Here is a 27,018-nt window from a genome sequence, read left to right as displayed (position 1 = left end):
GGATGGTGAGACCCGGGCTCACGTACTGGGGACACTTCATTCGGAAAAGGCCAGTCGCTTGGAAAGGACATCGAGCCTCTGCGTCCAGAGGGAGACCCTGCGCGAGATGGGGCTGGCTGCGCACGGTGAAGCCGGCTCTGGAGAAGTCATGGGACCCTTGAGGCTGCCCTGTGCCATGCCCCCCACGGTGATTGGCAGCAGTCAGTGACCCCAGAGTGGCCCCCTCTCCCTCACGCCTCAGACAGATGGCCCTGACCACATCACACAGAAGCACCCAGGCTAGGTATGGGACCGAGGCTGCCAGAGAGCTCTTGGATATGGGCAGCCCACAGTTAGGGTCCTGCAAGGTGCCTCCCAGCTCCATTCCTGGGCCCCCATCCTCTGGGGACCACCCCTCACCCCATGAGGTGGCCTCAGGAAGGTAAGGGCCGGGCCTGCTGAACAAGGTCAAGTGCTGTGGTGGTGGAGGTGGCCTGCACAGACCAGGGACCCAGCTCCACTCCTTGGCCAGAAACAGAGCTGCTGACCTGGCAGGTGGGGTTGTAGCAGAGGCAGTGGGGGTGGGGCCAGCAGGGGAGCAGGGGAGAGAGCTACCAGCAGGGTCTGATCTCCAGCTGCGATTGGCTGCAGGGCTGACCTGGGCCCCTTGTGGGCTCCTTCTTTCCCAGTCACTTCACCCCTCCCTACCCCTCCCAGCCTTTGCCATCTGTCTGTGCCCAGGTGTGTCAGCAGGGCACTGTGGGGTGGAAGGAAAGGGGCAAGTCTGGCGCCCAGGGAGGGCTGACTTCCTGGCCCAGTGGCTTCAGAGCCCAGCTGTCCGCCTGGGGAGACTCACTAAGCAGGCATCGGGGCCAACCATGGACAGAGGGCGCCAGCAGGGCCTGCCTGCTCCTCCAAACCTTGCCCGTGGGGAGGAAATTCGAGAAGCCCCTTTGGCCCGGAGCCACAGAAAAGTGCCCAGCAGGCCGACCGCCCTTGGAGTGTAAGTACATGCCCGAGGCCCACATAGCTATGAGCTGTCTTCCATGGTGCGGCACGCCTGGGACCTCACAGGGCTGTGTGCGCCCTGACCTGCCTGCGCGCTGGTCTGGAGAGAGCTCTTGGCTACGCTTCCAGGCGCTGGGACATCCCGGGGCCAAGCACCTAGCGTCCTGGACTCCAGTCCTCCTTGAACGAACATCTATCTCCTGGGCCTCACAGACAGAGGTGGCCGCGGTGACTGCACTGTGTGGCCTAACAGTCAATCAGCTCATCACTCTGGTGTCTGGTTGGCAGGTTCCGTGCTGTTCTAGTTGCAAGTTTTCAGCAGCGTCACCCTGGCTGCACCCTTTCTAGCCAGTTGACGCTCAGAGGTAGTGACTGGTGCTTGATGCTTCTGTTTTTAACTCAGGAGATGGGCATGATTCACAGGACTGAATGTGCCCCGGCGCTCAGAGGAGGCGCTGCCCGTCACGGGGCTTATGGGAAGCCCTCTCCGTTACCATGTCGAAGGCAGGTGCCCTCTCCTCCTGAAAGCCTGGTGTCTGCATGTCCCTTCTGGATAACTGAGATGGAGCCTTCTCCGATGTCCAAGTGACCTAGCTTTTGTACAGGCTCACATATTCCCCACTCCCACCCCCACGCCACCCCAGCCCACCTGTTGGTTCTTCTCCACCAACCATGGAGAGGAAGAGAAACAGACTTTGGGAAGACTGTTCAGTTCTTTAAACATCCAGCTCCCGGAAAGCAGCTGCCAATTGCTCCCAGCCCCTCCTGTGGCCCATTCCTAGACAGAGAGAAGGCAGTGGAGTGGGTATCCCCAAGCTACGTCTTAAGAGCAAGTGGGGAGTCTTTAAGCTGTCAGTCAATGTATGCCTAATTCTGGCTCTAGACTCACTCTCTGAGCAGGTGTCAAGGAAGGACTGCTACTTTCTCTGGGGGTGATGAGCGGGACCCGTGCCTTGAACTCCCAGCAGCAGAATTCCAGAATGTCAACCCTAAAGAGGGTCTCAGAGATCCTGAGGCAGGGCAGGGCACCAGGGAATCCTTTTCTGTAATGGTATCATTGTAGAGGGTAGGGGGCAGGGTGCGCCTCGCCAGTAGACTTCCTTGAGACCTCTGGCGATCCCCAGACCTCTATGGGCGTAATATCCAATCTGCTGGTGCTGTTTAACCCCTTTGTTTTATAGCTGGCGACAACAAGGCCCTGGGAGAGAAAGGGACTGTGCCCCAAGCTACACAGCCAGTTGGAGATGGAGGGCATTCTGGCTGGCGCTCATCACCATGTCTCATCCCCAAATGGGTCTCTAGAGCCATCACTAGGGTCACAGGCACGCAGGAGTTTGAGGGAAACTGGCTGAGTTGGAGGGACGTAGAACAGTCCAATGGCCAGTGTTAGCCAAGCACCATGGTGCGTCCTGGGGCCAAGAACTGCAGCCAAGCAGGATATCTGGTTCCGGATCCATCTGTCCCCTACACAGCCATCCTTCCTGACAGGTAATACCTCTGCTGCTCATGGAAACAGAGCAAAAGATGCTGCCACAGCCTGCATACTGATTGGCTCCTAGAGCCACCACCCACCACCCAACTATTTCTAGGGATGAAGTCATATCCACCCTTCCCTGCCCTAACCCTTGGCCTTTCCTTGCTCCGGCCAGGGCAGCAGATCTCCTGGGGAGGTAACATTGATGCTGACTCTCTGGGCTTCTGCTCTCTATGTCCCTTCCCCGTGGGATGGACACCAAGGCAGCGGGACCAGGCTTCTGTAAAAGTGGCAGGAATAAAGATACTGCTAAACATAGAAGCAGAAGGCACAGAAGAGAAACCAGTTCGCATTTCTCAAAAGCAATGGGAACGTACCTGATATTCGTGTTAGCAGTTTAGTTGTGAGGCTGGATGTAAAACACCCTCCCACCACACCCCGCCCTTACAGTCCCCTGTGGAACTCAGACATTTCACCAAAGAAGAAATACAAATGAAGAATAAGCTCATTAAAAAGAGGCTCAACATCATTAGTTGTTACGCAAACCCAAAACCAGACCTACTACCCTCAAGTCAATTGCACCTCACTAGGATCCTGACCTGGGGTTTGCTGACACTGTAGGTGTTTGTGGGAGCAGACAGCCTCATCTTTGTCCTGGGAAATCAGGGTAGGTTTGAACCCACAGCCCTTCCAGCGCTCCTTCATCATTAGGGAGATGTAAAGCAAAGCCACAATGGGATGTCCTTCATCCTCCCATAGGATGATGACAATTTTTTTAAGAATAATAATTGTAATACTGAAAGGGATGTTGGAGAGGATGTGGACAAATTGGAATCTTCCTCCATTGCTAGAGAGCATGTAAAATGGGGCAGCCTCTAGAAAAGAGTTTGGATGGTTCTCAGAAAAGCTGAGCATAGAATTATCATACAATGCAGCAAGTCTCCTCTTAGGTAGACAGTCAAAAGACCTGAAAGCAGACCTTCCCCTGTGTCACAGCGAAGTGGTGGAGGCCACGGCCCAGGGGTGAAGGATGTGGTTCCTGCCTCACGAGAGGGTCTCCCATCATCATACACGACGGCCTGGCACATGGGATTCATGAAGCTGCTGTGCCAAGCCTGTGTTCCTGTGCTTGTGTCTGTGTGCCAAGTTAGCTGGTTAAAGCGAATGACAAGAAACTGGGGGAGTGGGAGAAACTCATTTTGCCTCTGCAAAACTGAGAAGGAAAACTCTGAAAACGGGCTGGTTGCAGTTGTGTCTGGTTAGAGACTAATGGCAAAGACTCTCAGGCCAAGGGTGTCATTGAAGAATATTATTTTTAATCATTTTATTGGGGGCTCATACAACTCTTATCACAATCCATCCATCCATCCATTCATTGTGTCAAGCACATTTGTACATTTGTTGCCATCATCATTTTCAAGACATTTTCTTTCCATTTGTACCCTTGGTATCAGCTTCTCATTTTTCCTACTCTCTTCCCCATCCTCCCTCCCTCCCTCCCTCCCTCCCTCATGAACCCTTGATAATTTATAAATTATTACTATTTTGTCATGTCTTACACTGACAGATGTCTTCCTTCACTGACTTTTCTGTTGTCCACCCCCCCCCTGGGAGGGGGTTATATGTAGATCATTGTGATTGGTTTCCTCTTTCTACCCCCACATTTCCCTTACCCTCCTGATATTGCTATGCTCATTATTGGTCCAGAGGGTTTTATCTGCTTGGATTCCCTGTGTTTCCAGCTCTTCTCTGTACTTGTGTACATGCTCTGATCTAGCCAGATTTGTAAGGTAGAACTGGGATCATGATAGTGGGAGGGGAGGGTGGGGGGCAGCAGGGAAGAAGCATTAAAGAACTGGAGGAAAGTTGTATGTTTTGTCAGTGCTACACTGCACCTTTATTGGCTCATCTCCTCCCCGTGACCCTTCTGTAAGGGGATGCCCAGTTGCCTACAGATGGGCTTTGGGTCTCTACTCCGCACTCCCCCTCATTCACAATGATATGATTTTTTGTTCTTTGATGCCTGATACCTGATCCCTTCAATACCTCGTGATCACACAGGCTGTTGTGCTTCTTCCATGTGGGCTTTGTTGCTTCTCAGCTAGATGGTCGCTTGTTTACCTTTAAGCCTTTAAGGCCCCAGATGCTGTATCTTTTGATAGCCGGGTACCATCAACTTTCTTCACCACATTTGCTTGTGTACCCATTTGTCTTTAGTGACATTTGTAGGCCACTGGACATCCCCTTGCAGAGAGGAATAGGGGAGGAGATGAGCCAGTCAGGGTGTAATGTAGCAACAATGAAAGATACAACTTTCCTCTATTTCCTAAATGCTTCCTCCTTCCTCCTCCACCCCCCACCCTACTATCATGATCCCAATTCTACCTTACAAATCTAGCTAGACCAGAGGATGTACACTGGTACAGATAGCAAAAGGAAACACAGGGATAGATGGAATCCAGGATAGATGATCCCTTCAGGACCAGTGGTGAGAGTGGGGATACCGGGAGGGTAGAGGGAAAGTGGTGCGGAAAGGGGGAACCAATTACAAGGATGTACATATAACCCCCTCCCTGGGAGATGGACAACAGAAAAGTGGGTAAAGGGAGACGTCGGACAGTGCAAGGTATGACAAAATAATAATTTATAAATTATCAAGGGTTAATGCGGGAGGGTAGCGGGAATGGAGGGGAAAAATGAGGAGCTGATGTCAGGAGCTTGGGTGGAGAGCGGATGTTTTGAGAATGATGAGGGCAATGAATGTACAAATGTGCTTTACATAATTGATGTATGTATGGATTGTGATAAGAATTGTATGAGCTCCTTATAAAACAATTAAAAAAAGAAAGAAAGAAAAAGGTTGGTCATGTAAGTCTATCTAGAGGCTCTCCTGGGAAACAAGGCTTGGCGATCCACTTCTGAAAGATCAGAGTCACTGGGTCCCCTGTGGAGCACAGTTCCACTGGGTCACACAGGGAATCGCCAGGAGCTGAAATCTACTCAATGCCAGCTGTGTTCTGTTCTGCTTTGTTTCACCGTGGACAGGCACCGGGTTGAGCTCTGAAGACAGAAGGGCAAACCAGTGAGATACACCTTGTCCTTCTGCAGTGGACAGTCCAGAGGGAGAGACAGATGGCACATAAACAAGTAAACGGTCTCTGCTGATTGTTACAGAGAAAATACATCAAGGGGATATTTTATTTTTAATAATATTTATATTTTATTTTAAAAACCTTTCATCGGGTTGGCACATCCCACAATTTGTGTGCATTTTGTTTCATTTCAGTCCCTGCGCTGTGACATCACGTATCCCACTTCCTCCCCCCATTTCCTGGTTCCGTTCGTCCCGTCTGAATTTTGACTTTGGTGAACACGGCCCCTTTGGTCCCGAATGGTCGATCAGTTTAAGGTGTGCATCCCTCACTTGTACAAGGTTCTCTTTATAGCCCTGTCTGAAAAGTGAGCGGAGGGTGGGGGTGAGTTCAGTTCCAGAGCTGAAGGGCGACAAAGGGCCCGAGGTTCGGGGGATCCTATCTTGTAGTCTCTATCCAACCAGCACACCTAGTATCTCTTAGGATTTTGAGTTGTGTTCCACATTCCCCACCCCACGCCCCACTCTGCCCAGGACCTTCTAATGGGATCCTCTTCAGAGCAGCTGGCAGTGGAAGCCGGGCACCGTCTGGTCGTGGGGTCACGGAGACCTGCGTTCTCTGCTCCCTTAGTTCGTTGGCTAATTGCTTCCATGCTCTTCCACTTTCAGCCCTCTTCTCTCCTCCAGCCAGCGAGAAACCCACGGCTACACTTTCGGTGGCTGTGCGTGAGCTGTTAACGTCTCACCAAAGTAGGCTAGAGAACATTGTCTTTGTGGCGACGTTAGGCCAACTGACCTTCACGTTTTCTCTATGACCTGCCACCTGCTTGGGGGTGGCCAAGGAAGTCCTCTGTGAGATGGTAACGTTTCCACTGGCGAGAAGAACCCAGCAAGCACATCACTCGAACCTGAAAATGCTGAGACTCAGTCTGGCATACAATAAAGCGGCGCCAGTTAAATAACCACATACAATACAATCATTCTGGACAGAGGCACTGCGGGTGCACAGGCCTGAGGGGGGCGGCCAGAAGGAAAGGCGGCTGGCCGGGTGCGGCGAGTGAGGGAGAGAGAAGGGACGGAGCTCAAGGCAGCCACCAGAGGGATTCCGCCTTGGGCTTGTCAATGCCACGTGCCGGGAAGCCATTGTTGGCCTTTGAGTGCGGAAGCCACGTGCTCCGGGCACGCTTCCAGAAGCTTCTTCTTGGTGCTGGTGGAGAAGGGGTGGCAGAGAGGCAGAGCAGAGACGCAGTGCCCACGTGAGGGGTGACGGGGACAGAGGAAATAGGAAAGCTGACCGATGTGGGAGAGATTTCGGATGAGACATGGGCAGGCCTTGCCGAGGGACTTTGAGGGGCAGTAAGAGGCAGAAAGGAGCCGACAGCATTTTGGCTGGAGCCCCTGATGGTGAGGCTGTGAAGGGCGGAACTGGGGAGTAGCATTGACCCGAGGCGCTAGGTGGGCGCAGGGATCAGGCAGGACAGTAGTGGCATTGAAGGAGTCTTGTAATTTACATGTCCCCCACCCACCCAATGGGGGCTGTTTGTAGGAGGGAGACATTTCACTTCAGTTTATCAGCTCATGCCCCCTTTCAGTGGGAGCCAAGGGGTGGGGAGCGGGCAGGAGGGTGCTGGCAGCCGTCTGTCCAGCCGGGAATGCTGCTTGTTGACCGGATGGGATGCGCTGGAGTCAGAGGTGTCCCGAGTTCCCCTCCTCACCTTGGCCTTGCATGGAGCCTTTCCTCTTTCTTGAAATCCCCGGATACGAGGCTGCTGGGACCCCTTTGAAACCTGAGTGAGGTGAGGTGAGGACAGACCAGAGGAAGTCGCGTCCCCCAGCAGCTCCGGAAGTCCAGGGACTCAGTATCCCGGGAGGTGTCCCAGACTGGGGCTGGCATGGGATCCCGGAGGGATCTGCGTTAACGGACAAAAGGCGGAGCCCTAGATGGCTCCTGAGAGAAAACCTGGGATCTGCCTGACCTTTATGTTGATGTCAGGAAGGAAAGGCAGTCAGTCCCTCGAGGCTCGACTGGCCACAGAGGCGGGAAGCATGTAGCCTAGTATGGCAGTCTGCCCCCCTGGGGCTAGGAAGCAGGCGCCAGAGAGGAAAGGGCCCCACACTCCTCTGCATCCAATACTTACCAGCCAGACACGCCTCTGTCTCAGGGCCCAGTCTGGCCTCCATCCCCCCGCCAGCCTCCTCTCCCTCCCCTGTTCCCCCCTACACGCTGCAGAATGGCCATCCTAGGGCTATAGAGGGGGGCTTGCCCACCACAGGGCCTTTGCTCCTGCTCTTCCTTCAGCCAGGAATCCCCTATTCCTAGCTTTGCCTGCTAATGCCCACATAGCCTTGCTTGCTGTCTCCAGAAATATTGTCCAGGATGTCCTCCAGCCCCGCTTCTGCCTCTCCACTCTGGGGTCCAGTGTCACTGCTAAAAACTTCCGTAGGCCTGACTCCTCTTCTGAGCACATCCTGCCCTCTCTGTGGCTGCCCAGCCTGCTTGCACGGCTGCCGGGCCTCAGCTCTGGGGCTGCCCCACCAGCTGGCATGGGGGAAATGTTCTTCAGAGAATTGTGTAAGTCTCAGGCCAGAGGATGGACTCGCTTTGCACAGAATCCCCATGGCATCCTCTCTTGAATGTATGGACTCATTCTCTCAGCTGGACATAGGTCTTCAGGACTCATTCTATGCCAGGCCCCTGCAGGAGGGCAGGAGGGCACATCAAACATGACGCCCTCCCCCGTGTGGCACTGACAGTCTTGTAGCTGTGGAGGCTGCTCTGCTCAGTTGCCCCTCCCGGGGTAAAGTCACAGTGGTGAGGTGAGTGGCCCTATCCAAAGGAAAGACAAGGTGTCAGGAGAGACTAGTGGAAGTCCTCCGAGTCAGGGAGCTCCAGGAAGCCCGCCTGAGGAAGTGATCTCAGTCAGGAGAGGATGAGGAATTGACCAGGCAAAGAGGGGAGGGGAAGGGAGGGTGTGCCAGGTATAGGGAGGGAGCAGGGAGCAGCCGCTGCCAAGGCCCCCGCAGTGGGGCCAGGAGCTCAGATGGGGTGAGATCTGATTGGTTAGGCAGGCCTGCGAGAGAGGTACTGGCAGTGCTTTGTGAACCATGGGGAACTCGTGTCCCAAACCCGCCAGCTGTTCCCTGGGAGAAAGATGAGGCTTTCTGCACCTGTAAAGATGTTCAGTCTTGGAAACCCAAAGAGGCAGGTCTACTCTGTCCTATAAGGGTCGCTGTGAGCTGGATTTGCCTCAGTGGCAAGTGGGTGGGGTTTTTGTTTGTTTGTTTGTTTGGTTGGTTGTTATGGCATCAGAGGGGTCTCATGAAAAGGTGCAGACTGGGTTCTCCACTGAGTTGGTACCAGAACCTCGGCAGCTTAACAGCCAGCCCCCTTGCGATGTCCATATCCTGCAGCTTCCACCCCACCTCATGTCATGGGTGTTCACATTTTCCTTGTCCAAGACTAACGGCAGGCCTGAGCTCGGGCTGTCCTGGGTACTTGGCTGGACTGCACTGACACATGGTCTGCATCCTGGCCTCCAGCTGTGGTTCTGAGACGCTGACGCCAGTGTGCTCCTAGAGACAGTGTCCGCTTCAACACCTACTGGGCAGATTGTTTCCCTCCCAGGGCTGGAGGCTGTAGAGAGCAGAAAGCTGGCTCCCAGTGCAGCCTGGGGGCCCTGCTGTGTGAAGGGTGCAGACAGGGGCCCTGCAGAGGCCCTTAGGTGCTTCAGATGTCCCATCCTCCCAGCTGCCTGGGCTGCAGGAACACTGTACAGGTAAACTGTTCATCGTCTCCTGCTGCAGAGCCTGAGCACAGGCCTCCTGCACAGAAAGTTTCTTCACAGGATGTCAGGACTGGAGGCCATGGACCGCGGCCCAGCCCCCCTTCTCACAGGTGGAACCAAAGACCCAGAAGATGTGGAGTTGTGTGAGGCCAGGCCTCTCAGTGCTTAGAGGCTTCAGGGCTGCCAGGAGGCTCTTGCTGGTAAGAGAACGGTCAACTCCCCCCACCCCGTACAGCCTGGGAGTGAGAAGGAAGTGCTATGGGTTCCAACTCTCAGTCCCGCTGCTGTACCCAACAGAACAAAGCACTCCCGGCCCTGCACCATCCTCACAGTTGGTGCTATGTTAGATCCCCTTGCTGCAGACACCATGTCCATCTCTGTGAGGGTCTTCCTTTGTGGATGACGCTCTCCTTGGCCAAGAGTATGTGAGACAACGTCCCTCCATCCTCGATTCTAAGGAGCATTCTGGCTGAACGTCTTCTCCCCAGGCAGATTTGCTCATTCTTCTGGCAGTTCATGGTACTTTCAATATTCTTTGCCAACATCAGAAGTCAAATAGGTCAACTCTCCTTATTCATCGGCCAGCGCTCACATAGATGTAAAAATGCCATGACTACTCCAGCCAGGGACACCTTTGTCCTTAAAATGACATCTTTTATGTGAGTGGATTTGGGGCTCACACTTCATTCTTGCCTCAGTCTAAGAACAGTAAGTTCTCATGACATGCATGCCCCGCTCGATGCTCGCCCTCATGAAGAGGTCATTGAAGATATGGGAGTTATAGCGAAATGTGGTGAAGATGCCAGATGGTGCACGGCTATCAAAGAACAGTGTCTGGGGTCTTAAAGGATTGCCTTCAGACAAGCAGCCATCCAAGTGAGGTGTCAACTAAGTGCACAAGGACTGTAAATAACAAAGTCCAAATCTGAAGGAGGGAATGGTATCAGACCCTAAAGACGATGGGTGACAATGGAAGCCCAAATCCATCCTCAGGGTCCCCATTTGGATTAAGAGTCAGGCGAGTCGCCTCTGACCAGAGGCAAGGGGTGTGCATCGCCTTGCGTCCAGAGGAGAGCACTGTAAGGTCGGCTACAGCAGATGTAGCTAGGTTATAACAGTGGTTCTCAACTTTCCTAATGCCCTTTCATGCAGTTCCTCATGTTGTGGTGACCCCACAGCCACTGAATTATTTTTATTGCTACTTCATCACTCTAATTTTGCTACTGCTATGTCAGGCGCCCCTGTGAAAGGGTCGTTTGGCCCCCCTAAAGGGGTTGCGACTCCCAGGTTGAGAAGCGCTGGGTTAAAATGTAGTACCCTATCATTTGAGCTCCCTTGTGACCCCTTTTAACGTTGCTTCTGTTTCCAGCACTTTCTCTTTGTTGAGGCTTAATCTATGTGTTGTCGAGTCATTGCTGTTGACTTGGTTGGTTGTTTTTGTGTGTGGTTTTGCTTTGTATGATTTTGCACGATTGTGTTTTGTTTCACATGATTTTGTGTGTAAGAAGTCCAGACTGGATAGAGCTATCGAGAGAGTAGCCATCTCTGTAGGACATGGCAGTGGAGGATGGGGGACAGCGGGGCATTGACAACAGTGTGTATGAGAGGGAAATGTCCTGAAATGGATTGTGGTGATGGCTGCACAGATGTTCTTAGTGTGCTTGTATTATGTGTGAAAAGGTGACACATTTATTGTGCCACCGTAAAGAGGCATTCCGCTGCAGGAAGGCCCCCGGTGGCACAGTGGTTAAAGTGTTCCGCGGTTAACTGAAAGGTAGCAGTGGGAATCCTCTGACCACTCTGCAGGAGAAACACACTGCAGCCGTTCCTGTAAAGCTTGACAGCCTTAGAAATCGGGGGGACGGGGAGGGGGGAAGGACATGCTACTGTGTCCGACAGGGTCTCTATACGTCGGAATTGACTCGAGGGCAGTGGGTTTTGCAGCAGATTTGCCCAGTGTCATTTAGTTTGATGACAGCTCCCTTCTATGGACTTTAAACAATTTTTGATACTAGAAGAGTTTTTAGAAACTGAAGAACTCACAAATGAGAAGAGAGGCTTAAATAACTACATATAAGGTAAGGAACAGAACCTGTGGATTGGTTAAAGGGTCGCTTGCAGTTTTGACATCAATAATTGTTTATTTTTAACCAGTCTACATTTTGGGCGGAAACCTGGAACTAGGTGCCGTCACCTGCATGTACAGGACTGGGCAATCCTATCTGCATACTCCTTGTAGAGATGCTCCCATGTGGCTCAGTCAGAAGGATGCTGATGGGGACACCCTTACAGGGGATACCGGAAGGCAGAGGGACACCCTGGTTCACCAGCTGTTTGCTGAGGTTCTGGGTGATGGCCTGAGTGGGGAAGTGAGACTCTAGTAGTACCGGAGGGCAGGCTCCCTTGAAGTAGTTAGGGGTCTAGTGATCCCGTGATTGCAGCCCAGCAGGTGAAAGCTGACTTGGAGAGTGTGGAGGGAATATTGCTCCTTCCACGGGCAAGGAAAATGCCAACTTCCACCTTTTTCCTGTTTATTGTGATGCAGCTTAACAGGTTCAATTGTGAGGACTTTTTTTTTCTCTTTATACTGAGGCTCAGTGAGAGCTTCAGGTCCTCTTCCCTGTCAGCAAGCAAGATTGTGTCATCCGTGGATCACAGGTCATGAGTCTTCCTCCAGGTGGGCCGCCTTGGTTTTGCCTTTTGAAGGATACACCCTGACAAACACTTTTCTTCCTCTTCAACCACCCGATTCTGGTTAAATTGTTATGTCTTGGTCTCTGTGCAGGTCCTACCAGAGCATAATTCTTCACAATGTTATCCATAGTTAGGATCCACACAGTCAAATGTCTTTACATCATCGATAAAAAAAATGTTATGTAAACCTCTTTCTGGTGTTCTCTGTTTCCAGCCGAGATCCATGACATCAGCCATGAGATCCCTTGTCCACATCCGCTTCTGAACCCAGCTTGCCTTTCTGGCAGTTCCCTCTGACAAGATACTGTTAAATAAAACGGTTGTTGAAAATTATCTTTAGCAGAATTGTGCTTGCGTGTGATATTGAGATTGTTTGAAAATCTCCACATTTCCGTTGGATCACCTTTCCTTGAAGGTCACCCATCATCCAGATCTCCTGGCCTAGACAATTAAGTGCAAGCCTGCATCTGTCGAAACATCTCACTGGGTATTTCGTCCGTTCCTGAAGCCTTGCTTTGCACAATGCCTCAGCGCAGCTTGGACTTCTTCCTTGAGTACCATCTGGTCTTGATCGTGTGCTACCTCCTGAAATAGTTGAATGTCGACCAATTCTTTTGGGTACAGTGGCTTTGTGTATTCCTTCCACCCTCTGGATGCTTCTGGGTCACTCAATATTTTGTCCATAGAATCCTTTGATATTTCAGCTTGATGTTTGAGTTATTTCCTTCATTCTTTCAGCTTCAGAAATGCCTTTTGGCTTCCGACCTTCAGGTCTTGGCACATCTCTCTGTGCTTTACTTTGTCTTCTTGATCCACCCTGTGAAATCTTCTGTTCTCAGCCTCTTCTGGCATCCGTGTTCACGTTTCCTTTCTGTCTTGTCCCAGTTAGGACCCTTTGCTTTCTTCCAGTAGGAATAGAAACCCACAGTTTCACCGCGCCCCACAGCTCCTCTGCTCTCCAGCCACTGGTGTGCCTTGTGTCGAATCCAGTATGGAGATTGTGGGCTCTAAATGTAGGTGGATTATCCTCAACGTTGGATTTGGCTCTGGTGCATTTGTTTGCATTTTCTCCAGCTTCAACTTGAACTTTCCTTTGACTAATCGATGGCCTCTTCCTCAGTCAGCCCCTGGCCTTGTTCTTACCAATGATGCTGAGTTACTCCATGGTCCCTTTCCACAAATGTTGTCTGTTCGCTTCTTGTGAATTCCATCTTTCTGTCAAGTAGGATACACATGCGTACTCACTATGGATGCTTCTAATGAATAGGTCATTGTTCTTCCAAAATTGTATCCTGGAGCTCAAACATGCCCCCTCGCACCAGGGCTGTATTCCCTCATTCACAGCATTCACGGTTTAGTCACTAGTAATTGTCAATGGATCTTTATTGCACATCTGATCGATTTCAGACTATGGAAGTTGGTAAAAACAGTTCGATTCCTTGGTTTTGGGCATTAGTGGTTAGGGTGTAAATATGAATTATAGTTGCATTCCCTCTAGGCATATAGTTATGATCCTATTACTGACAGTGTTGTACTTCAGGATAGATTTTTTTTTTTAAATTGTGGATTGGATGAAGGTTTACAGAGCAGATCAATTTTCCATTTAACAATCCATACGCATTTTGTGTCATGCCATTGATTGCCATTCCCACAATGTAGCATTGCTTATCCCGTTTCCTCCCTGGGAGTTCAGGCTATATCTTAAAATGTTGTTCCTAACAATGAATGGATGCCATTCCTCTTCAATCTGTGATTCCTGGTATAGGGGATTACATGACGGTCTGATTAAGAATGGCCAACAGCAGACCATTACAGCTCATTAATGCCTATGTGTCAGTCTTCAAGGGTTCCATTTTATTGTTGATAACTTCCAGCGTTCCTAGTTTCGTACTTGTTATTCCAAGTTACAGTTATTAATGAACATTTACAGCTGTTTGGAGTTGTTATAGTTTTGGGTTTTTTTGGGGGGTCATGGCACATTAGCAAATGAACGTCCCCAATGTTTTATTGCAGGTCAGCGTTACTTGGGAGAGGCCGCCCTTCCCGGTCTTACGTCGAGATCCTTATCACCTGAAGGGCTCCTCTTCCAGCATTAGATTAGTGTCTGCTGCTATTATTAAACTTTTCACGGACCAATTTTTTCCCCTAGACGTAGACTTCCAGATCCTCCTTCTTAAGTCTCTATGAATCTAGAAGCTCCTCTGAAACCTCCCTCGCATGGGGTTAGAAGTTCCTGTGGCACAGCTTCCTGAATCTGAGCAGCAGGCACGCCCTGACCACACTGATAGACCGGGGGTGGGCTAAATGGAGCCCCGACCACCCTGGGCCCCAGTCCAGTCTTGTCACCTGAGTAATCTTCAGCAAGTTGCTTCACCTCTTGGATCTTTCTCTGGCGACACGGATTTATCTATCATGATTGCCACTGGTCACGGGTAGATTCTTGAATCCTGATTGAAGTTAATTTAAAGATCCAGCTCCTGGGACACACCCCAGCCATATTTCAAGTCCTTGTGGCTTATGGACATTCTCAATGCAAAGATGAAGATGAGAAGATTTATCCTAGAGGCTGCTGTGAAGAGTCAATGAGATCATAAATGTAAGGTCATGCGGCACGGGACTGGCATATATTAAGTGCTCAGTGGATGTGCCCGGTGATGGCGATGGTGGTGATGAGATTAAGTCCACTGGTGTCCATGTACGTCCCCAGTGTACCCAATGCGGTTCAGTAGACAGGTCCTGCATCCCCAGATTGAGAAGACTGGATTGATCAATCAGTGACCGTGTTAGTCTGGGTAGACTAGAAAAACAAATTCATAGCCACTCTAAAGTATATAGGAAAGAGCTTTATATATGAGTAATTGGTTTTTTAATCATTTTATTAAGGGCTCATACAACTCTTATCACAATCCATACATATATCAATTGTGTAAAGCACATCTGTACATTCTTTGCCCTAATCATTTTCAAAGCATTTACTCTCCACTTAAGCCCTTTGCATCAGGTCCTCTTTTTTCCCCCTCCCTCCCCCCTCCCCCCTCCCTCATGAGCCCTTGATAATTTATAAATTATTATTTTGTCATATCTTGCCCTATCCGACATCTCCCTTCACCCCCTTTTCTGTTGTCTGTCCTCCAGGGAGGAGGTCACATGTAGATCCTTGTAATCAGTTCCCTCTTTCCAACCCACTCACCCTCTACCCTCCCAGTATTGCCCCTCACACCCCTGGTCCTGAAGGTATCATCCACCCTGGATTCCCTGTGCCTCCAGCTCCTATCTGCACCAGTGTACATCCTCTGCTCTCTCCAGACTTGCAAGGTAGAATTTGGATCATGGTAGTTGGGGGGGAGGAAGCATTTAGGAACTGGAGTAAAGCTGTATTCTTCATCGGTACTACATCGCACCTTGACTGACTCATCTCCTCCCTTAGACCCCTCTGCAAGGGGATCTTCAGTGGCTGACAAATGGGCTTTGGGTCTCCACTCTGCACGTCCCCCTTCATTCACTATGGTAAGATTTATTTTGTTCTGATGATGCCTTATACCTGATCCCTTTGGCACTTCGTGATCGCACAGGCTGGTGTGCTTCTTCCATGTGGGCTTTGTTGCTTCTGAGCTAGATGGCCACTTGTTTACCTTCAAGCCTTTAAGATCCCAGACACTATCTCTTTTGCTAGCCGGGCACCATCAGCTTTCTTCACCACATTTGCTTATGCATCTGTTTGTCCTCAGCGATCGTATCATGGAGGTGTGCACCCAATGATATGATTTTGTGTTCTTTGATGCCTGATAACTGATCCCTTCGGAACCATGTGATCACACAGGCTGGTGTTTTCTTCCATGTGGGCTTTGTTGCTTCTGAGCTAGATGGCCGCTTATTTATCTTCAAGCCTTTAAGACCCCAGACACTATATCTTTTGATAGCCGGGCACCATCAGTTTCTTCACCACATTTGCTTGTTCACCTGCTTTGGCTTCAGCGGTTGTGAGCATCATAGAATGCCAATTTAATAGAAGAAAGTATTCATGCATTGAGGGAATGCTTGAGTAGAGGCCCAAGGTCCTTCCGCCACCTTAATACTAAACCTATAAATATAGGCACATAGATCTATTTCCCCCTCCTCATATATATATTTGCATATGGACATGTCTTTGTCTAGACCTCCATAAGTGCCCTTTGACTCCTAGCTCTTTCCTCTATTTCCCTTGATGGAAAGCTGTATTTTTCATCGTTGCTACAATGCACCTTGACTGGCTCATCTCCTCCCCTAGACCCCTCTGCAAGGGGATCTCCAGTGGCTGACAAATGGGCTTTGGGTCGCCACTCTGCACTCCCCCCTTCATTCACTATGGTAAGGTTTTTTTGTTCTGATGATGCCTTATACCTGATCCCTTCAACACCTTGTGATCACACAGGCTGATGTGCTTCTTCCATGTGGGCTTTGTTGCTTCTGAGCTAGATGGCTGCTTATTTACCTTCAAGCCTTTAAGACCCCAGACACTATCTCTTTTGATAGCCGGGCACCATCAGCTTCCTTCACCACATTTGCTTATGCACCCATTTGTCTTCAGCGATCATATGAAGGTGTGCACCCAATGATATGTTTTTTTATTCTTTGATGCCTGATAACTGATCCCTTTCACACCTCGTTATCACACAGACTGATGTGTTCTTCCATCTGGGCTTTGTTGCTTCTGAGCTATTTTGTTTACCCTCAAACTTTTAAGACCCCAGACACTATATCTTTTGATAGCCTGGTACCATAAGCTTTCTTCACCACATTTGCTTATTCACCCGCTTTGTCTTCAGTGCCTGTGTCGGGAAGGTGAGCATCAAAGAATGCCAATTTAATAGAAGAAAGTATTCTTGCATAGAGGGCGTACTTGAGTAGAGACCCAATGTCCTTCTGCTACCTTAATACTAAACCTATAAATATATGTACATTGATCTATTTCCCCATCCTCATATATAAATATATTTGCAAATGGACATGTCTTTATCTAGACCTCTATAAATACCCTTTGCCTCCCAGCTCTTTCCTCTATTTCCCTGGATTTTTCTCCTGTCTCACTATCATGCTCAGTCCCCACCTGGGTTTCAGCAATTCATCTTGGTTACATTACCCTTGATCATGCCCTACCAGGCCTGCCACCACACTCACCTCACTACCAATTTAGATCACTTGTTGTTCCCTTGTCCCTGGGTTTGTTAACACCACTACCTTTCCCCCACCTCCCCCTTTCCCTTGTCCCCCTGGAACTGTCGGTCCCATTGTGTTCTCCTCCAGATTGTTCATTCAGACTATCTTATTTAGACAGACCTTTGGAGATAATAACATGCAAAAAAACAAGACAGAGAAAATCCAAGCAACAATATACAACAAAACAACAACAATCCACTGACAAAGAACAAAACAAAACACAACAAGAAAGAAAAGCTTGTAGTTATTTCAAGGATCTTTTGTTGGCCTTTAGGAGTGTTTTCCAGTGCAGTCTGTTGGGGCACCTTGCCCTGGCCCCAAAGTCCACCTTCCCCAAGGTTCCCTGGAGACCTTGCTACTCCATTCCCTTGCTGGTCCGCTGCACTCCCCCGGTGCTTTGCTTTGGTGTGGCATGATCAGATCGGGTGCAATTCCGACACTGTGTCTCCAGTGCTAACCCCTGCAGGGCCATGGGTCAGTGAGGACCATCATGTCTCATAGTGGGGCTGGCCATGTGGTCCTCTCTGTGGACTGGCTGCTCTAATTGGGAACATGGGTCTTCAAGGCCTGGTGGGCCAGGATATGCTCCACTCTTTCTTCCTCCCCCATCATCTGCTCCTGTGTGCTCTGATCAGATATGTCCTGGAGCTGCAGACTCAATGTCGTCCTTTGAAATACATTCTTCTGGAGGGAGGGGCAGGCGTCCACTTAGTATTTGGGATTGGGGCCAGTACCCCAGACCTCTCCACTGGTTCCCTACTCCATGCCGGAATGTTGCATTCACACCTCGGGGCACTGGGTTGAAGTCTGGTCCCTCTTTCCCTGTGGAGATATAAACAATACCCTCCCCTTGGGTGGGTTAGTGCCCCGTGTCCCCGCTACCCTATAATGAGTAATTGTACAGTAAGCAAACATCCTAGCCCAGTCCAGATCAAGTCCTTAAGTCCTATTTTAGCCCATATGGGCAGTACCAGTCTGTAAAGTCCTCTTCAGACTCACGCAACAAATACAATAACAACATGTGCAGGAAGATCACAGGCTAGCAGTTGGACGGTCTTGTGTATCCAGTGGTTGTGGAAACATCTTAGCACTGGCGTGGGTCTCCACGTGGCTTCTTCAGCTCCAGGGCTTTGTGTGCCAGCAGCATAGCTCCAGGTGTCCTGTCAACAGTAATGTCTTGGAAGGAGTGAGTGTGTGTCCCACCTCCAATGAGCTCTTTATCTCCTTAATGCCTCCAAATGAGGTCGCCAAGCTGCACCTGATTGACAGGCTCAACTCCACCCCTTCATTCTTAACAGTCTTAAGTTGGCAACAGCTTATGTAACTACCACAATGACAGTTGTTGATGATCTGTTCTGGGACAGCACTATGACAGGTACATTGGGGTCTGTTCAGGGTATGGGAGTCCCCAAGTGCGCGGTTCAGAAGGTCACGTGTGTGCTGCCAGAGGGAGGAGGCTCGTGTCTACCCAGAGAGACCTCAGGAAAAAGGCCTAGAGACCTATTTCCAGATAATTGGCCACTGGAAACCAGGGAAGGCAAGGTAAACTGGGCTAATTTATATGTATTTGCTAATCTGCAGTGAACAGTTTCACAGGTGTTTCCACATTCAGTAAGCACAAGGCAGGCCATGCGTACTGGTTAATCAGACACCGTGAAAACACCGTGGAGCACAGTTCTATGCTGACATACGTGGAGCCACCGTAAGTCAGCAGCAACTCAACAATAACTGTTGTGTGGCTTTGTTGTTGCGATTCACTTGTTTGTTTGATTTTGGTTTTTTGAAAATAGCCGGTATCCATTTCCAAATGTCACACCAACAGAAATGTATTGCTCCTTAGTTCTGGAAGCTGGTTGTCCATATCCTAGGGTTGGCCTTTTTCACAGACTCACTGGGAAGATCGTTCTCTCTCTCAGCTTCTGGTAAACCATTCGTAAGCCACCAAATGCCTGGTCTCCCAGGTTCTCCCTAGCCCAGTGTCTGGAAAGCCCTCGAGGCACGATGAGGGGATGAGTGAATCAGCTCAGGTGAGAAAGCCCTTCATCTTCAGCCACACTTGTTCAGCTCAGCACCAGGCCGGCCTCAAGCTGCCGTGCAAATCTCTTCCAAGACCCTGAGAGGCCACCGGGATTCTATGGAGATGAGGTAGCAGACCAGAGGCTGAGAGTGCTGAGACAGGGAGAAGAGAGAACCCCAGGTCTTCTGTGAGCAAGTCCCACCTCTGTGGGACTCAGTTTCCCCATCTGCAGCAGAACACCCCTGATACTTCTTAGGTACATCACGAGTCTGACCCAGTGTCAGGGTTGGCTTGTTTCTTTGGCCTTTGGTCGTGCCCCCACTGAGTGCTGGGGGCTCTCTAAGCTCATTCTCTGTGACATCTTTCTGCCGACTGAGCCTTCCCTCTGGAAATGTCCGCCCCCCTCCAGCACACTGGCCTCCTGAGTTTGCTCCGGCCCTGCTTCTCAACGTTTTTAGCTGGCTCCTCTTCTCCCACCCAGTACTTTCATGGCGGGGCTTCTTGAGCCCACATTGTTTTGCTAGTTAAGCTCTCTCCCATCTGAGCCCATGTGTTCCAATGATTTCCATTTCCATTATGATCAATGTTTTCCAAATCGCAGGTCACACCCATCAGGTCACAAAATCAGTTTAGTGGGCCGAGAACAGCATTTTTAAAAAATCAAATGAAATATAAAAGAGGAAAATGGAATAAAACTATCGGGTGAAATGCACTCCACTAACGAATTCCTGTTTCGTGAAGTTTTTTGTGGCTGTAGGTGTGTTCCACATTGCACTTTTCTTGTGCTACGTCAAAGTAGGTGCCCTGGTGGCGGGGTGGTTATAGATTGGGCTGTGATCCACACAACCGACATCACCACCAGCCACTCAGCGGGAGAAAGACAGGGCTTTCTACTTCGGTAAACAGTTACAGTCTTGGAAATGCAAAGGAGGTATTCTACTCAGCCCTGGGCTTGGGTTCTGCTGTCTCCAAAACCTGTGTCTCCAGCCCACTCTTCCACAAGTGCTTGGTTTATCTGTCCGGGTGCCCAAGTCTCTGGGTCCTAAGCCGAATGCCCCAGTGTCTTCTACAACCTGCTTCAGTTCTCTTGCTTCCCCAGCCTCAGGGAAGAGCAGGGCTCACTCTCCTCTACCAAAGCCTGATATCAAGCCCAGGGTCACTGCCACTGCCCCCTGCCCTCCGTCCACCAGGCACCAAGTCGTTGGCCTTCTCCATGCCTGGCCACTGGCCTGGTCGTTCCCACCATCAGCCCTCAGGGAGATGCTTGCCGCAGTCTCTGATTCAGTCCAGACCCTCTTTTGCTTAAGACAGCAGCACCCCCCCCCCCACCCTGCCAGGGACAAATCCCCACGAAGCTTCCAAGACCTCGCCCTTGCTCAGTCTCGTGTCTTCCTACCTGGCCTTTGGACTCCTGTTCCTCATGTTTCAAATTATGCACCCCCAGGTCCCCCCCCCATTTCCCTGGTCCTCTCTCCCAACTCTCCCTGCTCCTTCTTGGTGCTCCCCCACACCCCCCACACCGCTCCCTGTCAGACGTTGCTCAAATGCATGCTGGCATCCACCTGCACCACCACCACCAAGTCTCTGCTTTAAAATACAGGGGTCCAGGCCCACACCACAGTCCTGCAGCATCTGAATCTCCAAGGGTGTGGGGGCTCCATTTCTGGGGACCCTTTGTTCACACACACACACACACACACACACACACACCCCTACCACTACACACGCACACACACACAACACACAGACGGGGAGCTCCTGGGGGCAGGTGCTAGTGCAGGAATGGGGACAAGGGTCTTCTCCCTACTTCCCCCGCTGCCCGACCCAGGTCTCAGCCCCAAGCAGTTCTGAAGGAACCATTCCTGGATGTGACACGTTTCCCAGGCCGGCCGGCTGGCCAGGGGCCGGAACTAACCTTTGCTGACCGTTTTTATGAGGGGTGTGCAATCCGGGCCAGAGGCACGTTTTCCTTGGTTACAGTGGGCTGACCTGAAGAGCTGCGGAACCCTTGGCTGCAGTGAGGAGCAAAGGGTGACTCCAGAGGGAGGGGGAGCCGGGCTGGGGAGGGGGCTGGCCAGGCTGGAGGGGGTGGGGGAGAGCAGCCGGGTTCCTAATCAACAGGAAGGGCCTTCCTCCTCCTGGATCACTTTTCAGCCCAGCTGCTTGATCATAACCTGAGCTGGGGTGCGCACCATGGGGGAGGGGCGGCGGCTGGGCGGCTGGGCCTTTGGGGAGGCCTGTGCTGGGACAGACAGACCACCACTGGACGGGCAGGCCTGCTGGACTCCAGCACCCGCCCCCTCCCCGTGCCCAGGGATGAAAAGCTCAGCTGGTAAACACATAGGGCCCTCTGGCGCCCCTCCCCTCCCCTCTCCCCCAGTCCTCTCCTGCTGGCTCTCCAAGCTCAGGGACATTCAATCCTCCCTTTGATGGAGGGCCAAGTAAAGACTTCTTCCACATCCTAAATTTGTTAGCACCAGCTAATCGCCTTAACCTGCCTCCCTCCTGTGCCCCCAGCCTGTGTCCCCTTAAAGACACAGAGTGGCATTTCACCCCTCAGGGAGCCTGCCCCCACTGGAGGCTCCCCTCCTGTCCAGAGGCTGCGTGGGGAAGCTGGGTGTGCAGGCATTTTGGGGTGAGGGCAGCAGACATGTCTGCTGTTTGAAAACCCTCTCCAACCCACTTTTGGGGGTGGAGGTGGGGAGGCTCCAAACGGGAGGTCACTGGAGGCTCAGCCCCAGACTGTTGGAGGACAGCGGAACCTGGGAAGAGGTCCCACTGCAAAGAGACAAGCAGATGCGGTCTCCTGCTCCGGCGCCATTCCTTATCCTCGCCTGCCAGTTCACCTTCAGCTGGCTCTCTCTAGCCTGTGTGCTCCCTAGGGCTGCCGTCTGGCTGCTCAGGGCCTTCTAGTGTGCTTGCTGCCAGCTCATCTAAAGCCCTGCCGGGCGCTGCTGGGTCTGGCCCAGGAACCGAATAAAGCCCGGCGTGGCCTCGGTCACCCCCAGGATGGCTTGATCCATAGAGTTGTCATTGGCTGATTTCCAGATGATCGCCAGGCCTTTCTTTCTAGTCCTCCGGAGTGCAGAAGCCCTGTCAAAACCTGTTTATCATCATCACAACCACAAGTTTCCACCAATGAAAACGGAGAGCCTCTCATGCATGTGAAGGTTGGGCATTGAATAGGACAGCCCTAAGAAGAACCCATGCATTTGCATTACGGTGCCAACAGAGAAGATTGAAAGTACTGCGGACAGTATGCCAGAACAACAAACAAGTCTGTCTTGGGAGCAGCAGTACAGCAGAAGGCTCCACAGAGAAAAGGGTGGTGAGACTCGGTCTCATCTACTTGGGGCGTGTTGGCAGCAGAGACCGGTCCCTGGAGAAGGACGTGATGCTGGTAAAGTGGAGGGGCAGCCAACAAGAGGAAGGCCGGGCAGATGGACCCCAGGCTGCAGCAGTGGGCGCCAACTCAAGCACATGGTGAGGAGGGCGCAGGGCCGGGCGCTGTCGCCTTCTGTTTGTTGTACATGGGTCGCCGTGGGTCGGAACCGACTCCATGGCACCTAACACCCAGAGGTGGGAACTCTTATGCCAAGTCCATAGATGAGAACACAGAACACAAAGAGGTGAAGGAGCATGTCTGTGTGCAACAGGTCGTCTCCTAAGTGTCAGGTCTGGGGTATGAACTTGGGCCTAACTTCAGGGCTTATTTTATTAACCAAAGTGCACATTTCCCCCTGCTCACACACGTGCGGGAGGCCAAAGGACTTCCTGCAGTCTGTTCAATGAGACGGCTCCTGGCAGCACCTCGTACGGGACCCCCTGTACAGTAGGTCCTCAGTCACTACCTCCAGTAGGTCCTGCCTCCACCCCACCTCTTATCTGTCTTTCTCTCCCCCTCCCTCTCATCTCTTATGGTCTTGCTCCCCGGTCTTGCTCCCCGTCCCCCCTTGCTTACAGCCTAGGTGAGAAGAGCCAGGACAGCAGAGAATGTGGCTGCAGCGCACCCACCCTCATCCTGGCCCAAAGCCTCCAATAAATCACAGGCCTGTGCATCGGCCCGGCTCTGCAGCATCTCAGCTTGGGGAGGACAGGCATTTAGTTTTCAAGCCCAGGGATTAGGAGCGAGGGAGAAAGGCTGCTGCCAGGGCGGAGGAAAGGCTCTCACTCGTCCCCCATGTCCCTCCCATCCTTGCCCTATAAAAGGAATTACGCAGGGCCCACAAACTAACCAGCAAGCCTAAAGAAAGTGCCATAGGGTCTTGCCATCCAGATCCTCAGAAGACTGGGACTGGAGGTTATCCATACCTGACAGGTTCTGGGGTCATTTGCTTAAGTTCTTTAAGCCTTGGAGGTGGGAAGGTTGCTGGGACCAGTGGAGACAGAGAGCTGGGGGTGGGGGCATGGGGGACACGCAGAAGGACCATGAAGAGGTTGCCCAAAAGCTGGCTCACATGGCAGCAAGAGTGTCACGTGCCATACAGCTGAGGTTGCTGACAGCTAATGTAGCAAGCACCCCAAACCCACTCAGTGTCTTCATCGTGAGAAACTAAGTTACCACGTACTGAGCACTTCTTGCTGTCCAGACTTTACACATTGGTGTCTGTCTTGGCCTCGCTGCAAGCTGGTGCTGTCAGTTGGTGATAAGGAAGTTGGTACTATTGGTTTCGCTGTATAAAGAAATTGAGACTCCGTGGAATTACTAGAAACGTGATGGTGCCCCTCGGCTACCGAGAGCGACTGGGATGTGACTCACGGAGCATAGACACCACATGAGCTCGGCTCTGAAGGCCACACGTGATGACATCTGAGAAAACCTCCCTCTGGTGAAGAAGTACCTGAATGATTCCAATGTGAACCAAAAACCACTCGGAGGACAGCCTGACAGGTGTGGGCAGCTTCACGGCCTCTCTCAGCTGACCTCTGACTCCCTGGAAGTGAATGGAGGGGCCCTGGGGGCATCGTGCTTACATGTTGGCTTCTAACCACAAGGTCGGCAGTTTGAAACCACCAGCCACTCCTTGGGAGAATGATGAGGTTTTCTACTCCCAGAAAGAGTTTCCATCTCAGAAACACACAGGGGCAGTTCTACCCTGTCCTACAAGGGCACCCTGGATTAACCGATCAACTCAATGGCAGTGAGTTTGGTTATTGATTGATTGATTGAGGTGAATGGATAACAGTTGTACCCCTGTTCCATTTTACCAGAAGAACCCCTAACCCTTCACGGAGACAAAATACAGCAACCCCACTGCAGAAGGAATGAGCACCAAGAACGGAAGCCCAAGGACCGTCGGGGCTGCACGGTCACCCCCACTAGCCTCCTCCCGACAGCTCACGTTCCCCTTGCGCCACTTACACTGTAGAGCGAGTGCTGGTGCCACCCACGGCTGCCACTGCAGCCCTCCTCCGCTCCAGGGACACCAGACACTGTCCTCATGGGATCTCCTGCTGCGGCCACCTCCCCCAGCCCCCCTTCTCTGGCTGACACAGGCAGGACAATTCCTTGGCAGTTCTCTGCCAGTTCGGAGGGACTGGACATTGTCTTAACAGTTTAACGCCAGAGCAAAGAAGATTAAAACTATATATTTTAATGTCTTTGAATTTTAAAAGGCTTTTAAATCGTAGTGCTTATAAGGAATAGGTTTCTGACCCAGAATCAACTACAAGTCCTGGTCAACGCTGTTCTTTTAAACCTGGGACTGCCCTCCCACTGAGTCCTCTCTGCCTCTTCCAGGAGAGGGGCTGGAAGGTGGCATGGACCCTCTGGCTTCTTCACCAGTGCTTATGAGGGTCTTGTGGAACAATTCTACCCTCACAGATTCCAATCTCCCCTTTCATGGAGTTCTGTGTGAAGACCCTGCTTGATAGCTCTTCTGCCCTGTCTTTTGGGAGGGTTGTAGGATTGTAAGATTACCAGTTTTTTAAAAAAAATATGTGACTTATTTTAGTCAAGGAGAGGATATTGCTTCCTCTTTTCTCCATATCCTTTATCTGATCTTTTAAAAAATTTATAAAAATAATTTATTATTCTCTTCCATTGTTCTTTTTTAAAAATCATTTTATTAGGGACTCATACAACTCTTATCACAATCAATACATGCATCAATTGTGTAAAGCACATTTGTACATTCATTGCCCTCATCATTCTCAAAACATTTGCTCTCTACTTAAGCCCCTGGCATCAGCTCCTCATTTTCCCCTCCCTCCCTGCTCCCCCCTCCCTCATGAACCCTTGATCATTTATAAATTATTATTATTGCATATCTTACACTGTCCTATGTCTCCCATCACCCACTTTTGTGTTGTCCATCCCCCAGGGAGGAGGTCACATGTAGATCCTTGTAAATGGTTCCCCCTTTCCAACCCACCTTCCCTCTACCCTCCCAGTATCACCACTCACACCACTCATCCTGAAGGAATCACCCGTCCTGGATTCCCTGTATTTCCAGTTCCTATCTATACATCCTCTGCTCTAGCCAGACTTGCAAGGTAGAATGGAGATCATGATGGTGGGGAGGAAACATTTAGGAACTAGAGGAAAGTTGTATTTTTCATTGTTACTACATCGCACCCTGACTGGCTTGTCTCCTCCCAGAAACCTTTCTGTAAGGGGATATCCAGTGGCCTACAAATGGGCTTTGGATATCCATTCTGCACTGCACCCCTCATTCACAATGATATGATTTTTTTGTTCTGATGATGCCTGATACCTGATCCCTTCGACACCTCGTGATCACACAGGCTGGTGTGCTTCCTCCATATGGACTTTGTTGCTTCTAAACTAGATGACAGCTTGTTTAGCTTCAAGCCTTTAAGACCCCGGAAGCTATATCTTTTGATAGCCGGACACCATCAGCTTTCTTCACCACATTTGCTTATTCACCCGCTTTGTCTTCAGCAGTTGTGTTGGGAAGGTGAGCATCACAGAATGCCAATTTAATAGAAGAAAGTATTCTTGCATTGAGGGAGTACTTGAGTGGAGGCCCAATGTCCTGCTACCTTAATACCAAACCTATAAATATATGCATATAGTTCTATTTCCCCATCCTCATATATAAATATATTTATATATGTACATGTCTTTATCTAGATAGATGCCCTTTGCCTCCTAGCTCTTTCCTCTATTTCCCTTGACTTTCCTCCTGTCCCACTATCATGCTCAGTCCCCACCTGGGTTTCAGCTATACCTCTTTATTACATTACCCTTGATCATTCTCTAACAGGCCTCCCACCCCCTCCTCACCACTGATTTGGATCACTTGTTGTTCCCTTGTCCCTGGGTTTGTTAACATCACTACCTTTCCCCCCACCCACCCCTCTACCATATTCCCCCAGAACTGTCGGTCCTGTTGTTTTCTCCTACAAATTGTTCATCCAGCCTATCTTATTTAAACTGGCCTGTGGAGATAATAACATGCATAAAAATAAGAGCAAAACCAAGAAACAATATAAAACAAAACAACAAGCCAATGACAAAAAAACCCAACACACAACAAGAAAGAAAAGCTTGTAGTTAGTTCACGGATTGTTTGTTGGCCCTTTTCTGATCTTATGACCTTGGCTCCAGCCATCCCCTCACCCACCAATCCTGTGGGACTTTCTATCTCCATGGGACCTGTTTCTGTGGGAGACAACTATACAGTCGTCTTGTGTTCAGCACCTGGCTTGAAGGACAGTGTTTCCTGACATCTTCCCAGGATGCCCCCAGCCTGTCCTTAGGAGCCAACTACAGCGGCCCTTGCGTGACTCCTCTATAGGTGCATTTCTC

At 50.7% G+C, this 27,018-nt stretch overlaps 1 protein-coding gene across 1 annotated transcript in view; it reads left to right on the top strand.

The window, feature by feature from the left end:
- The window catches only part of COL13A1 (collagen type XIII alpha 1 chain), a 203,832-nt gene that overhangs the window by 43,525 nt on the left and 133,289 nt on the right, over positions 1 to 27,018 (top strand). The gene's annotated exons all lie outside the window — the stretch shown is intronic.

This window comes from Tenrec ecaudatus, chromosome 16 (assembly GCF_050624435.1).
Source record: "Tenrec ecaudatus isolate mTenEca1 chromosome 16, mTenEca1.hap1, whole genome shotgun sequence".
In the NCBI taxonomy this organism is placed as follows: domain Eukaryota; kingdom Metazoa; phylum Chordata; class Mammalia; order Afrosoricida; family Tenrecidae; genus Tenrec; species Tenrec ecaudatus.
The sequence above is the reverse complement of the archived record's forward strand: the minus strand, read 5'-3'. Positions and strand labels throughout refer to the sequence as shown.